Source organism: Mirounga angustirostris, unplaced genomic scaffold (assembly GCF_029215605.1).
Source record: "Mirounga angustirostris isolate CCGP_5_RB_7025 unplaced genomic scaffold, mMirAng1.0.hap1 SCAF_8, whole genome shotgun sequence".
NCBI classification, from domain to species: domain Eukaryota; kingdom Metazoa; phylum Chordata; class Mammalia; order Carnivora; family Phocidae; genus Mirounga; species Mirounga angustirostris.
In genome coordinates this window covers 44,171,975-44,185,300 of record NW_026991716.1, presented here as the reverse complement: position 1 = coordinate 44,185,300, position 13,326 = coordinate 44,171,975, and positions in this window count along the sequence as shown.

The following is a 13,326-nucleotide window of genomic DNA, read 5'->3' as shown; positions in this document are numbered from 1 at the left end:
CAGTAGGCAAAGTGGGTCATTGCAGCCACATGGGCTGAGGCAGATGTGGCTCAATCAGAACAGTTGGGCACACATAGCCCACATAGGAGATACCCCAGGAGTGTTTGGTTCTGTTTACCAGGGGAGATTATGCTACAAGGTACTGTAAGACCTCTTCTACACAAGGCCCACTTCTTTCAAAACCAGGAAACATAGCTGACCACCTTAATACATAGAAACAGATACAGAGCATTAGACAAAATGAGACAAATGAATATGTCCCAAGTTAAAGAAAAAGACAAATCACAGTAAAAGAACTAAATGAAACAGAGATAAGAAATATGCCTGATAAGAAAATAAAAATAATAGTTGTAAAGATACTCACTAGACTTGAGCGAAGAGTACATAAACTTAGAATTTCAATGGAAGGATAGAAAATATAAAAGAGAACCAGTTTGAGATTTAAAAATTCGGTAACTAAAATAAAAAATACACTAGAGGGAATGAGCAGCAGTTTAGAAGATACAGAATGGATCAGAAATCTGAAAAGCAAGGTAATGAAATCAACCAAGCAGAACAGTAAAAAGGAAAAAAAAATAAATGAGAGTACATTGAGGGGACCCAGTGAAATCATCAAGCCTAATAACCCTGACATTATATGGATTTGAGAAGAAGAGAAAGAGAAGGGGTCAGAAAACTTATTTGAAGAGGTAATAGCTGAAAACTTTCCATATCGGGGAAAAAATAGACATTCAGTTCCAGAAAACATAGAAAGGCCCTAAGAAGATAAACCCAAGGAGGTCAAGAACAAGACACATAATAATTAAAATGGCAAAAAAAAACAATGATAAGGAGAATTTTGGAAGCAGCAAGGGAAAACAGTTACATACAAGGGAATCTCATAAGACTATCAGATGATTTTCAGCAGAAACACTGCAGTCCAGAAGGGAGTGATATGATATGTTCAAAACACTGAGGGGAAAAGAACAGCAATCAAGAATACACTACCTAGAAAGTTTGTCATTTAGAATAGAAGGAGAAATGAAAAGTTTGCCAGAGAAAAAGAAGTTAAAGGTAAGATTTTTGAAAGATGCAAATACTAAATGTGTCAGAAAATTAGATATTTATAATTGACAGCTGCAATGGGGAATACAACAGCTTGACAGTCAGATAACCTGTTTTATGCTTGAATCTGAATTTTAGTTTCTCTGATTTTAACTTGTTAATCTTTAAAATTAGAAGCTCAGATATGAGCTTCTGATATTTTTTTGCCTCATTAATAATTGAAAAATAACCTCAGGCAGTAGCTAACTTAATATTACATACAGATTCAAATCTTTTTTTTTTTAAAGATTTTATTTATTTATTTGAGAGAGAGAGAGAGAGAGAGCATGAGGCGGGGAGGGTCAGAGGGAGAAGCAGACTCCCCACCGAGCAGGGACCCTGATGTGGGACTCGATCCCGGGACTCCAGAATCATGACCTGAGCCGAAGGCAGTCGCTTAACCAACTGAGCCATCCAGGCGCCCTCAAATCTTTTTTTTTTTTTTAATATTTTATTTATATATTTGACGGAGAGAGCAAGAGAGAGAGCATGAGCAGGTAGAGCTACAGGCAGAGGGAGAGGGAGAAGCAGGCTCCTGCTGAGCAGAGAGCCCAACACAGGGCTCAGTCCCAAGACTGTGGGATCAAGACCTGAGCTGAAGGCAGATGGTCAACCGACAGAGCCACCCAGGTGCCCCTACAGATTCAAATCTTGAGAAGCATTTTGCTAAAGATGCTGATTTGGCAAAGGAGAAAAAATTCATCTAGACAACCTTGTAAAAAGTGATTCTTGCATAAGTCCTAATCAGCAGGTCCTGTTGGAAATCCTACTGCTCTGATGGATGTTTCCTTCTTTTAAACTAAAATGTATAATTTTCCGGTTGGAAAAGACAGATACCTTCTACACAACTGCCTCCTGTATTGTAGATCCATTTATTAAATTAGATTAACATGCTACCCTGGTCCAAGTTGCATGTGTGCAGTTATTAGAAAATTCTATACTTGTTGGATCTCATCACTGATATTTTTCTCTTTTCTACACACCTATTTTCTCCATGTATCATTGTCTCTATGTATCAGTTGTCAAATAAGTTTTACACAAGAATGCAGTGAACTGTTGTAAAATCCCATTTTAATGGAAAAGTTTATTTGTACAGATTAAATATTAAAGAAGCCAAAAATTGAGATCACATGTTTTTAGTCCTTCAAAATACTTTCCTACAAAATATTTGCATTTATCCAGACTCTGTGACATTATATAACATTTGTCATGTAGTGTAACATAAAAGACTCTGTGTAGGAAGTATTAAAAACAGATAAAAACTTACTACAATAATATTAGTACCACTTCATTGTTACTCTTGGTATTCTTCTTTTCAGAAAACAATGCTGAAAATATGAAAGACTATTTACTTATTTTAGAATCTAAGATTATAAATTTAACTCTTATAAACCTCAATAAATCACTTCATTGCTCACTGTATCCACTTCTTAAACAAAAATGATAACCTTAATGGTTTGTAGAATTCTACGTAATGCCAAACTCTTAATGAAACAATCAATTGCCTTTTAACATCATCTCAAATCCAGAAGCAGCTAAAATAAAGAAAGAATAAAAGAATTCTTTTTGTGTGTGGATCAGTGTTTATCAAAATATGCTAATCAAGTACCAGTGTTGCCGAGTATTTTATGGGAAAAAGTGTTCTGTTGTTAAATATTTGGGGAAATATTGTTAGCCATATTCCTTTCTGAGAAGGAGATAATACCATGGTTAGCACATTAAGAATTCTTTTTTTTTCCCACATTAAGGATTCTGATAAGTCCTGCAGTTAATCCAATTTTTCTCAAATATATTTGATCTTCAAAAACTTTCTTCTCAAGTAATACATATTAATATATGTAGAAAAAATCTAGTTTTTCTGAAAGAAGTATTGTTACTGTGGCTTTCTTTTGACATCCATTTACATGAGAAATGATTCTCCATCCCTTTGCTTTCAATCTGTAGGTGTCTTTAGGTAAAAAATGAGCCTCTTATAGGCAGCATATAGATAGGTCTTGTTTTTTTTTTTTTTAATCCCTTTTGGCATCCTATATCTTTTGATTAGAGCATTCAGTCCATTTTCATTCAAGGTAATTATTGATAGATATGTATTTATTGCCATTTTATTACTTGTTTTGTTATTGTTTCTGGAGATTTTCCTTTCTCGTCTTTGTCATGTTTGGTCTCTCCTTTGCATTTAAAGAGTACCCTTTAATGTTTCTTGCAGGTTGATTTAGTGGTCATGAACTCCTTTAGTATTTGTTTGTCTGGGAAACTATCTCTCCTTCTATTCTGAATGATAGCCTTGATGGATAGAGTATTCCTGACAACAGAGTTTTCCCATTCAGCACTTTGAATATTCCGTACCACTTCCTTCTGGTTTGCCAAGTTTGCATTGAGAAGTCTTCAGCTAGTCTTACGGATTTGCCTTTGTAAGTTAAGGACTTCTTTTATCTTGCTGCTTTTAAGAATTTTTTCTTTATCACTATATTTTGCAATTTTAATTACAATATGTCTTGGTTTTGGTCTTCTTTTGTTGATTTTGATGGGAGTTTTCTGTGCCTCCTGCATTTGGATGTATGTTTCCTTTCCCAGATTAGGAAAATTTTTGGCTATTATCTCTTCAAATAAATTTTCTGCCCCTTTTTCTCTGTTGTTCTTCTGGGGCTCCTGTAATACAAATGTTATTACATTTGATGGAGTCACTGAATTCCTTATGTGTATTCTCATGTTGCATAATTCTTTTTTCTCTTTTGTTCAGCTTCATTATTTTCCATTATTTTTCTTCTTGGTCACTAATTCATTCCTCTGCTTCTTTTATCCTGCTGTTCATTGCATCAAGCCTGTTTTCAATCTTGTTGTATTCTTCATCTCTGTTGATTCCTTTTTAACTCTTTTATCTCTGTGGTAGGGTTTCACTTATGGCTTCTATTCTTTTCTCAAGCTCAGTTGGTATCTTTATGATTGTTGCTTTAAATTCTCTATCAGTCATATTACTTATATCTGTTTTGCTTAGATCTCTGGCCGTGGCCTTATCTTGTTCTTTCATTTGAGATAAATTCCTCCATCTTGGCATTTTATCTAAGTTTCTACCTTCCTTGTGTTAGAAAAGCAAGTTATGTCTCCTGCTTCTGAAAGTATGAAAAAGAGGTCATGTAGTGCCCAGGGCCTGATGTTTCAGGGAGTGTCTCCAGTGTGTGCTGAGTGTGTTCTGCTGTTGTGTTTTGCCTGCTCTGTGTTTCAGGCAAGCTGTCTGTGGAGGCTTTCCTTGCCTACTGTGGGCAGTGTTTTTTTCCCTGGTCTGAGTGTGGTGACATTTAACTAGGTGTGCTCTGGTCTGCTTGTGAAACTCCACCAGAACTGATGCCCTGCAGAAATCTCTGATCAGGAGGCGTGGTGTGGGCAGGGGTTTGTGCTGGTCTTCTGGGAGAGGGGCCCACCACACTGGGGCTGAGGCAACCTTGACTGAAAAGTGCTGTCCCATCAGAGCATTGGGGGTGTGGTCCTTGGGGTAAGCAGGTTAGGCACCCAGTGTCACACTGAGCTGCTTCCTTCAGGTGGTTCTGTGTTAATGCTGAGAGGCAGAGGAAGAAAATGGTGCCAGCCAACTCTTTTGTTCCCAGAGAGGTGTCTCTGTGAATCCTGCCTCTCAGGGACATTCTCCAAGAAAGGCAAATCATCTCCCCACTGTGTGCCCCAGGTGTTTTTCAGATCTCTCTTTCCACACTCTCTGTCTCTGGGATTTTTTCCTGATTTCTTTCCAGGAACAGCACATTACTCTCTGGTCTCTATCCCAGCCAAGCCTGCCAAACTTTAGAACACCAGTCTTTAAGCCCCATGGGCTGCAAGTACTCATGAAATTCAGCTCCTCTCATTTTCTAAGCCTATGGCTTTGGGGAAATACCCACTTATGCATTCCTCTGTGTGCTCCTCTCTTTCTTGCCCTTCTCCATGACCACAGCTCCCTCCCCTCCACAGCACCTGTGATCCATTCTCCCCTACACCATGTCCTCACACTTTCCAACTTCTTAGATGTAGCCTCTTCTCTCCCTTTAGTTGTGGAGTTTGTTCTGTCAGTCTTCAGTTTAATTTCTGGGGTATTTAGGATGATTTGATAGTTATCTACTTTGTTCATGGGACAAGACAAGCCTAGAGTCCTCCTACTCTCCTGCCATCTTATAAAATGTTCTTGTATTGTTTTTATCCTGCTTTGGTATCAAGGTTAATACTGGCCTCATAGAATGATTTTGAATGTGTTCCTTCTGTTCTATTATTTGTAAGATTTTGAGTTTTTTTCGTTGGGGAGGAGGCAGAGGGAGAAAGAGAGAATCTTAAGCAGGCTCCATTCTGGGCATGGAACCCAATGCAAGGCTTGATTTCACAACCCTGAGATCATGACCTGAACCAAAATCAAGAGTTGAATGCTTAACTGACTGAACCACCCAGGCACCCTTGTAAAATTTTGATGAAGATTCTAATTATTTTTTTAATGTTTGGTAGAATTCACTGATGAAACCATATACTCTTTGGCTTTTCTATGCTGGGAGATTTTTGACTCCTAATTCATTTTTCATTCTTGTCATTGGTCTAAAATTTCCTATTTCTTGGATTCAAGATTCATGATTCTGTCTTGATAACTTGTGCATTGTTAGGAATTATCTGGGTTTTTTTTTTTTTCTGTTTTCTGATTTGTTAGTATATAATTGTTTGTAGTAATCTGTTATCACACTATGTATTTCTGTAGTATCTGTTGTATTATTTTCTCTTCCATTTCTCACTTTGGTTTTCAGTCTTCTTTTTTTTAATGTTGCTAAAACATTGTCAATTTTGTCTATTTGGAAAAACTTGTCATTACTTTTGATGTTGTGTTATTGTCTATTTTGGTGTCTATTTTATTTATTTCTCATTTTTCTTGTTATTTCCTTCCTGTACTGAACTTCAGATAAGTTTCTTCTTTTTCTAGTTCCTTGTGAAGCAATGTTTATTTGAATTTTTTTCTTAAAATAAGCATTTATAATAAGAAATAGAGAGAATATATTAAAATAAGAAAATGAAAATACATAAAAAAGCAACACAACAAAACAAAAATAAAACAGAAACAGACTCATAGATACATGATTCAAACTGTTGGTTATCTGAAGGGGAGTGGTTGAGGAGTCAGGTGAAATAGGTGAAGAGAATTAAGAGGTACAAACTTCCAGGTACAGAATAAATAAGTAATGGGGATGTAAAGCACGACATAGAGAATGTAGAAGGTAATATTATAATAAGTTTGTATGGCGACAGATAATAAGTAAACTTATGGGGATATTTCAAAATGTATAAAAATAGAAAATAAATATGTACACCTGAAAGTAATAGAATATTGTATCTCAGTTATACTTAAGAAATAATTAAAATATTCCAAAATAAAATGGACATCTAATTTTAAAACAATGGGCTGTAATGAATTTAAGGTAATTAATTAACAAATGCCATCCAGAACCACTAGGGATATTACTACATATTTGACTGAAATGATCGACATATACATTCAGTATAAATTGGACAATCTGGGAATATGTACAAATTTCAATCTTTCAAATACTTAATATTTAATGATACTTAGTATTATTTTTTCTAATCCATGAATCTGGAATACTTCATGTATTTAGGTCTTTAATTTCTTTCAATGACATGGAATTTTCGGTGTACAAGTCTTTCATATCTTCCATTAAATTTATTCAATAAAACATCTTATTTTCAAATAGTAAAAAAAAGGGGAAAAAAACACACAAAAACCCCACAGAATAATCTTTGTAAAATTATCTGCTAGATAATGCTTGTACAGAAGTTTTTGAATTTTAATGTCTCTATTATCTCAGAGTTCCTATAAAAATGTTGGTTGCATCAATAGTATTTCTCACCTTTGGCTATATATTCAGAGATAAGTGGTTTCACAGTATGGTTATGTGTTCTTCATCCCTATTTTTAACATAAAATTAATTCAAGGAACAGTTTTTTTTTCTTACAGAAAATAAACATCCTGGAAATATAAGATTAGTGGATCTACAGTCATTCTAGACTACAGCACAGTTTTATTTCCAAGGGTAGCAAATGGACCTGAATATCACATAATATTTTATCCTATTTATCTGGGTTTTAATTATGGCCTACACTAGGAAGTTTGTGCAGAAAAAAATACTGTTCACACCACTGTATTTGGTTATAAAGTACAGTCCTTGACATGATTTCAGTCAAGAAAAATCTCTATATGACCCCCAAAACATTCAGAAGACAATAGGCTAATAAAAAAAATCACCACGTTTGATATTTTCCCTCTATTCCTTCTCTGTATATTGAACTCTGACATTGAGGTAAAAGTATTTTAGTTTGATGATTTCTCCAAATTCATGTTTTTTAGAGTTATGAAACTCTTTAAATGTTACAGTACTTTAAATCAACATTGACAGACCCATCTAATGCATTATATTTTTAGGATTATAAGTGCATATTTATTTCTCAGAGAAAAAGGTAACATGTCAACTTTTGAATCTTATAAACTATTAATTAATTTTCCTTCTGATATTTGCCAGCATTGGTTGGCGTATTGTGCCTTCACCACTAGAGAACTTCCATTTTTATCTCTCCATGCCTTTATCTCTCCACTCCTGTTTTTTTTCCCTCTTATTCTTAAAATTAGGCTTTTTTTAATTTATGAGGTGACAGTAATTCATACTTAAAAAATTATTATATTATCCCAAAGTAACTTTCACACTGGTTTTGTGTTATCAGCTTTAATTTTGTGACTCAGCTAAGTGTTGGAAACAGTGTTACCTGAGAGATGCCTGAATTAAATGACACCATCAACTCAATGAAAAATTAGTAATAGGTAAAGCTTTGTCTATAAAATAATAGAAAAAAAGTATTTATTTGTTAACAAACTGTACCTTACGTAAGTTGTGGTAAGCTGGAAGAAAACAATTTTGGGACACCCATGCTAAAGTTGAAAGCATATAGTCCATGGGTAATTATGTCCTGTTTAAGAAGAAGAGCTTGCATGCATGCTGGAGACATGGGAGAACTTCATGACTTAAGAAACTTCGGTTTAAAAGAAAAGATGAATGGGCATTCTGCCTTCATAACATCAGATGAAAATACTTGTTAGCCAGCTCCTGCTATACTCTGACTGGCATGTGATGTGATAATTTTGGTAAATATCCACATTTGGAGAAATGGCAGTTAAAAAGAAATAACACATATAAATTAGATATAATTTCATGGTCAAGCCCTATCAAAACTGAATAGGTATCTGAGGGCCAGGAAAATTACAATAAAAATTTTGCTAATAGAGTTTTGAACTAAATAGCAAAAAGACATATTAGAAAAATAACAAGTAAAAGTATTTTGCCAAGTACAACATATTTTAGAATGAAATGAAGCACTAAATAAAATTACTTAGCTAAATATATGAATGAAAGCAATATAATAATTCGAATGTGAATGAGAGAAACATAACCTTGAGGTTTTGACAAGAGGATCTTTTCTCCCCCCCTGCCTTAAGAAACTTTGTTTTTAAAAAAACAAACTATATTGAATTTCAGATTGCCTAAAATATTTTTTCTGTCTGTAGGCTTATGTCATCTGACATAAATGAGTATTAGTAAATGAATAAATTATTATTTAATTATACCTAAATATATCCACGAATGGATTATAAGTTACTCAAAGTCAGTAATTCACAAAAACTCTAAATAAGATCCAAGGGCTGCTTCATGCAAAGCTTCTGATATTGGTAACATTGTTAGTTTTATGTTCTTCTTCCAAGTTCACACTGTCTTTCACTTTTTTTTTACATATTCCTTTCCAGGGGGAATTTATTTTCAATTCCTTTCCAGGATTATTATCTTCAGTAAAAGTAAAGTAATATTCATTTTGTTATGAATTCACTGATTCAATCATTCATCCAACACCTTGAAGTTCCTACCAGCCAGAATGTGTCAAAACCTGGCTAAAAAGTAAGTTCATCTGATGTTGTATTGACAGCATGGTTCACTGGTTCTTCTTGCCTCTCTAATGTTGCTTACCCATGTATCCAGTGTTCTTGCTAGCCCTTCCTGCTAAATGAGTTGTAGTTACTCAAGGACTTTGTTTTTTCCCAAGGGAATAATGGGGAAAGCATAAAGACCTGGATCCCGACCTTACTGAACTTTCATTCTAGTATAGAAGACAGTTACGGTGGAAAATACAAGGTGCTCTGTTTTTTAGATTCCATGTATGAGTGAAATCATATGGTGTTTGTCTTTCTCAGTCTGACTTATTTCATTTAGCATAATAGCCTCTAGGTCTATCCATGTTGTCACAAATGTCAAGAGCTCATCCTTTTTTGTGACTGAGTAATATTCCATTGTATATATACCACAATTTTATCCATTCATCTATTGGTGGACACTAGGTTGCTTCCATATCTTGGCTACTGTAAATAATGCTGCAATAAATATGGGGTGCATATATCTTTTTGAATTAGTTTTTTTAATTTTCTTTGGGTAACTACATAGTAGTAGAATTATTAGATCATAAAACAAATGAATAAACAAAAAGCTGAATCATAGCTACAAATACAGAGAACAAGCTGATGGTTGCCAGATGGAAGGGAAGCATGGGCAAATGAATGAAAGGGAGTGGGAGACATAGGTTTCCAGTTATGGACTGAAGAACTCATGGGAATAAAAGGTACAGCATAGGGAAAGGAATATAATCAATGATATTTAACAGTGTTGTATGATGACAGATGATATTTACACTTGTGGTAGTGTATAGAGATTTCAATTCACAATGCTGTACTCATGAAAATCCTGTAACATTGTGTGAACTATACAGTAAATACATAAATAAATACATAAATTTAATGCAGATTTTTTTAAAAAATGGGTACTCTATTTTAGGGGGATAGAACTCCCTGAATGGCAATGTGTTAAAATCTGAAAGGTTGTAGAAAAGAATGAATTGGTTGGGAAGTCAGTGATAGTTGTGGGGACTTGGGGAGAGTATTTTAAGGAAAAGAGACACATTAAGATTAGAATAAATATATACATATATTTATATTTTTATTATATATATTTATATTTATATTTTATATATGTTATACCTTTTATAGTTTATTATCATTACCATTGTCATTCTAAAATCAGTATATAAGTAAATTTTCACTCTAAAAGTTTCAAGGAAATTTAGTGCTAGGACAGAAATATGGAAAATGTCCATTTATACCTCAGTTTATAGGTAAGAGTTTGGTATGTGTTGTTTCATTTCTCCAGTTAATGCTTCATGGATGTGCATTCAAATACATGTAAACAGACACATAAACATATTTTAAATAAAGTGATTCATTTAATACACTTGGTCTGGTTTGACTAAGTAACTATGTATTTTGGAGCATTTCCCGAGAAAGTACACATAGGCCTATCTCCCTTTTAATGGCTGTGTAATTTCCTGCATTATATAGCTTTATCATACCTGCATAATCACTCTCTAAGAGATGGATATTCACATCAATTTCATGTTGTTCTGTTATAAACAAATTTGTAATGAACATTCTTAAACTTAAATATTTAAGTTATAATGCAAGTATTCCTTTAAGGTAGAATTAGAAGCATTGTATTAAATACACTACATTTTATTTTCTGATATATACTGTCCATCTAATTGCCCTCCAAAAAATATTTTACATTTTTGTTGTCCTACCAGCAGTTATGCTACCACTGGTTACTTTCTCACATTCTTACTGGTACTAGACATTTTCTAACTTTTACCTTGTCGACTGGTGATTCTATAAATTTTGCACCGTTTTCTGTCTTATATTAGATAAATATAAGGGCTCAAACTCAAAGAACTTTAGGAGTCCATCATGTAAAATAAATTTTTGAATGAGTAAAAGGAAATACCAGAGTGGGGGTAGAGAGCTTGGCTACATTAGATAATTGAAATTTAGACTTATTTGGTGAATGGGATATTTTCCAAAAAGAGAATATTGTGTCTTGAGGACCATTGATTTGAAACATTGCTCTAAAGGAAGAAGTTCTTTGGGAAGAAAAGAACAGAATTTGCTGTTTCCCCAGTTTCAGAGTCTGTCCTCCTGCATGTATTCTCAAGGTCGGTCCTTGTCAGTGCACTCAGAGATCCATATGGGAACATCTTATTTTGAGGACTGAGGTGTGAGAGAATCATTCTCTGTTACCTTAGCATGGGGTGAGTTATTTGATAGTCTGTAGAAAAGTTATTTATCACAGCCAGAGTCAGCATGACAAAAGATAAAGCATTTATATGAAATTTGACATGTGTTCTGCTATTTTCATGCAAAATATGGTTTGCTGCCATAATTCAGCTTTTTAAAGACACCAATTACCTCTACAGTGAAACCATGAATTTTAGGCTTTCACCCCATCTCTGACAACTTTTCCATTCCTTACTTCTAACACATGGCTAAAAGTTGTGTAACTGAAAAGTCTTATTTAAAAACCTTATTTTTTTTCTTTTTGTAGCCATTCAATTTAATGTATTTTAAGTGGCAATGCTGTGCTATATTAATTGGATTGTCATTAAACTGCATTGTAGGGCAGTTTTTATTATGTAAACAATTTTTCTTCATATATATTTTCCTAACATGGCAAAAGTTCCTCTTCTTACAGTACCCAGAAGGGCTATAGGTGGTTACATATCTCATGGTCATGAGCCTGAAGACTATCACTAATTTTCTTTAAAGTTATTTCTGGCTTTTATCTGAAGGCCAGCTTTAATATACAAGAGGTACTGGGTTCATGAGTCTGAAAACTGTCATGATTTTAGTGGGCAAAGAACAGTTGCTTTTCCAAATTCAGCATACATCTGCTTTAAAAGAGCTCACTCAGCTGCTCACTGCTCTAGTTTCCTTGGGTTTACAAACATGTGAATGTGGTAAAAATTCTTGCAGAATGGATTTTATGATTCAAGCCCAAGTCAGCCCCTAGCCAAGTGATAAAATAAGATTAAATGATAAGGGGTATCTGAAAAAAAATCTGTATGAGTATCAGAATTGAAACTACCTGCTTTAGACCCCAAATTTGACACATTTATAGTGTGAACTCACAGGGCAGATTACTGTAACATGCATAAACATTAGTTTCCCAATAGGTTGTACTGGAAAAACTTGCAGTTCACCTCCTGTGTGTGTCTCCTTTACTTTCATACAGAAGATTTCACTTCTGACACTTCCTGTCACCAAATGTGTGTATGTGTGTGTTATTCCCCCACAACAAGTAATTCTCTGACACAAGCTAGGTGTCTGACTATTTAACTCCATTCTGATGTGGAGATAACATCAGATTCTGCAGGTTAAGAGCTCCATCACATGAGACTGTCCCCCGTTTCAGATGGCAATATAAGTAATAAATCCCCAGGTTAACCACAATATTTGTCTGCCTTGGCTACAAAAAGGAGGTTCTCATGACCTCTTCTCCTTGTATTTGATTATTTGCTAAAACAACTCAGAGAAAGCAGAGAAACCCTTATTTATGTTTACCAGCTTATTAAAAGATATGATAAAGGCTATAGCTGGGTGGCCATATGAAGTGATACATAGGGTGAGGTCTGTGAGAGATCTGAGTACAGGAGATTCTGTCCCCATGGGGTTGGGGTATCTCATCCCCCTCGTTTGTGGATCTGTTCACCAACCTGGAAGCTCTCCAAACCCCTTACTGTTGGGCTTTTATAGAGGCCTCCTCACATAGACCTGATCAATTATTATTGATCCAGCCCCACTCTCCTCCCTAGAGGATGGGGAGTGGTGGGCTGAAAATTCCAATCCTCTAATCATGGTTTTGCCTTTTTGGTGAATGGCCCTCATCCTGGAGCTGTCCATGAGCTCACCCAGAGTTACCTCAATAGAATAGAAGATGCTCCTAGTGTTTTATAACTTAGAAAATTATAAGGGTTTTAGGAGCCCTCTGTCAGGGATGGGGTCAAAGACCAAATATTAGAATAAGATGTGTTCTTATCATTAGAAAATTACAAGGGTTTTAGGAGTTGTATGCCAGGAACTGGGGGCAAAGACCAATATATATATTTTCTATTATCTCACATAGGTAAAGGGGTACTAATAATGCCTACTTCCTTAGGTTGTCTGAATTAGCCAAAGTGAGGTATATTTTAGAAATCACTATGCCAGCTCTAGTCTCTCAGCAAAGGTCATTAACTGAGAAAAGGCATTTCTTCTTTTTTTTTTTTTTTAAAGTATAATTACCAAACCAT